Raw genomic sequence first — 3,574 nt, 5'->3', positions numbered from 1 at the left:
GACGCAAATTCGTATCAAGAAAAGATTAAATTAAATTAAATCGTATCGATAGAATCCCGGTACCGATTCCCTATGTCTTACCCTCCGTCTGTAGTCCAGATGCTGCCCTGATGATGTCCATTTGCATTGTATTGCACGATTCAAAGTTTCGAACTGGTAAAATACTACTACCTACTTGTTTAGTGATTTTCATCATTTGAGGCAATTGTTAAACCAGATGTTGAACGGATATTTTCTAAAGAAGGCAGGGTCAATTTATGAAAAACGCTCAAGATTAAGTGCAAATAAAGTGTCACAACTATTATTAATAACTTTTAATGCAATAATATGTTCTATTATTTGTTATTTTATTTTGTAACAACAAATAATCAATATTTAGATATCTATTTTGTAATCTGTCATATTTAACATAAAATGATAAACATCATTGTTTTGTAATAATATATAATAAATATGTTTTGAATATAATTGAAAAAATATTTGAGTTTACCTCGGTTATTTCAGAAAACATGGGCTACGTCTTCTTATTTTCTATCACGCAACGCATTCTTGATTTTGAGACGATACGAATCTCTCTTCAGCTTATAGTTGCAAAATATGTAAAACGAATTTATTAGGTCTTATTTTCAATGATTAATTGTGTTTACCTCGCATCAAAATTATTTTTTCCCTTCATATACCCTTTGATTCCTTGATTATTAAACATTCTCAATTTAGTTTAATTTTTTTAGTCTTGGATTAGTTCAGTTACAATATATTTTTTAAATCTACGCGCGATGACTTACACTATGTATGTATACATATAGTGTGTCAAGTGTAACCTGTCTCTATAGGTCTTCCTCGTTTTACCGTATATTTTAAACAGATAGAACGTCTTCAAATCACCAAAATTAATTGATTTTTTAGTTCTACTCAGATACAAGTTTTTTTTATTACTCCCTTCTATTTACGATCAGTTTAAATAACAAACTATAAGTAAATGTCATGTTAAAATTAAAAGAAAAGTAATGTAGAGAATATTCCAGCGAACATTTCTCTCTCTTAATCAACTAACTTAAATTCAGTTGCCCATTCCTATCATTGCACTGTGTCTATTCAAACATTAAATCTGTCTATTAAGTCTGTTGACTTGAATCTCTTGAGTCGGCGCACTTCACCGGTATTGTCAAGAAGTTGATTAGCAAGCACGTTGGGGTGCACTTGTAGTCTGGCTTCATATTTTTCACAGTATCTCTTCGCTTCGCTTTTGACTGATGGCATATTCAAGTCAGTTGCTATGATTTTGTTTGGGACGTTGGCCACGACGGCGTTGGTCACCATGCGAATGACTTTGTTCTGGAATCTCTGTAGGATTTCTATATTGGAGTTGCTGGCTGTTCCCCATAGTTGTATGCCATATGTCCATATGGGTTTTAAGATAGTTTTATAGATAAGCAGTTTATTTTGTGATAGTTGAGATCTTCTTCCAATTATCCAATACATCTGATGTAGTTTAAGGCCTAGCTGTTTCCTCTTTGTGAATATATGTTTCTGCCATGTTAGTCTTTTGTCCAGATGTAATCCGAGGTACTTTGCACTTTCTTGTTGTGTTAGTTAGGAACTGTTGAGAAAGATCGGTGGGCATTCCTCCCGTTTCATTGACTATGTGACATGTACACATTTTCTTTCATTGGCTTTGATCTTCCATCTTCTGAGCCACGTCTGGATTTTATTCAAGTTGTTCTGCAAATTCTTTGATGTTTTACTCGCGCTCGCGTGTGTTGTCAGTACTGCTGTATCATCAGCGAATGTTGCGACTGTCGTCAATCTGGTAGTCGGCATATCTGCTGTAAAGAGCAGGTAGAGTATGGGTCCCAAAACACTTCCCTGTGGTACTCCAGAATTTATCGCGTATAGGTCTGAATATGCATCTTGGTGCCTGACTTGGAAGTGTCTGTCTGAGAGGTATAAACGTAATAGTTGGTGGAATGGAAGGGGTAAGTATTTCTTTAGTTTGCAGCACAACCCTTCGTGCCAGACCTTGTCAAAGGCCTGACCTATGTCCAGAAAAGCTGCAGAGCAAAATCTCTTATGTTCGAGGTTATTCACTATTCATTTGCTTCACCAATCTGTTGATACAAATCAACTATTGAACAATCGATAGTTCCGTGCTTGTACCGAAAACCAAATTGATGGTTGGGGATGAGCTTTTCCTTCAACAGGATTGGTTCAAGGCGCTTGAGAAACAGCTTTTCGAACAGTTTTGAGATTAAGATACAAGTTGAAGCAGCGAAACGTATTAAGTAATGCTGAACGCCAAAAACAATTTCGTACCATAAAAATGAGCATTCAGTAATAGATCAACTCAAAGTAGCTTTCATCAACTGAACGTTAAAGATTATGCAAAGCAAATAAGAAATTAAGACTAAAAATATAGAAACTGAAGAAGAAGAAGAGTTTACACAAACCTAAGAAGAGCAATATGTACAACCTCTCGGTGAAGAATATTAACGGCCATTTGCACCAGTGAACCTAATCGCCAGAGCCTAAATACTGAACGTATAAAACCCGCATTTGAGCAATTATATTTAGGTAACGACCATACCACGTTGAATAATACCGGTTCTCGTCCGATCCAGTCGACCCTTGACAGGCAAGGTAGAGCGGTCGCATTCTGTAAGTCACCGAAATTTTGCGAAACGCCTGGCTTCATTCCATTGTTGCGGGGAGTTTTCGAAGTGAAGGTTATCTTTTTCGCCCGTTTTCAGTGATTATTTTCATTTTTATTATTATTTACGGACTTATTTAAACGCTTTGCGGAATAGTGTCGTTCCGGTCGTGGCGGACATTTCCGCCACTCTTAGCTCGCTCGAGTCCTCAGTGGCTGCCACGGACAATGAGGACAATGAGTCCGAAGTGCCGCAAAACTTGACTTTGAACTGCTCTAGTTCTCTAGTTGTTCTAAAATGCCCGAATAAATAATTTCGAATTTAATTAAAACGCACCGGTCTCTTAAATTAATCAGACAAAGTCTAGGAGTTGTTAAATAATGGGATGTTGCTGGAGTATATTTTGCAAAGATGATAATTCTTTACAGGCAAGTATCAGCAGCAGTGTCTTCCTTTGTTTTCCTTCGTATTTTTCTTTAATTACTTGTTGAAATTGGCTTGATTTTCCTTAGAATCGAGAACCAAACGAAAGGACACATCTGCTGATAGATCCAGTATCAAATAATGTGCACATTGCAAGAGTTAACAGGTCAGTTTTTGGTTTTCGAATGCCTCTACTTTGCCTACCTTATCGGTCATAGTTCAAGTTTTAGTAAAATTAATTAGTTTATCGTCCAATGGTATTTACAATTATAAACAATCGTTTTATTAACAACTTTTCTTTGTGGTGGAGGTCAAGTCTTTGTTTTCTAATGGAAAAGCAGTGAGTTTCAATCAGCGAAAAGTGGCGGAAAACGCATTACTCTAAAAACACCACTAAAAGCCCGTTTACACGTTCAAGCCATCTGAACGATTTGGCTTGCGCAAGCCAGATCTGTGCAGATGAACTGAACGAAAATCTGGCGTTTACACGTTCAGTTCGTTTT

The sequence above is a fragment of the Dendroctonus ponderosae genome, unplaced genomic scaffold (genome assembly GCF_020466585.1).
Source record: "Dendroctonus ponderosae isolate FM_Combo_2020 unplaced genomic scaffold, Dpon_F_20191213v2 Dpon_F_20191213_1, whole genome shotgun sequence".
NCBI lineage: Eukaryota > Metazoa > Arthropoda > Insecta > Coleoptera > Curculionidae > Dendroctonus > Dendroctonus ponderosae.
This window is presented reverse-complemented; position numbering follows the sequence as displayed.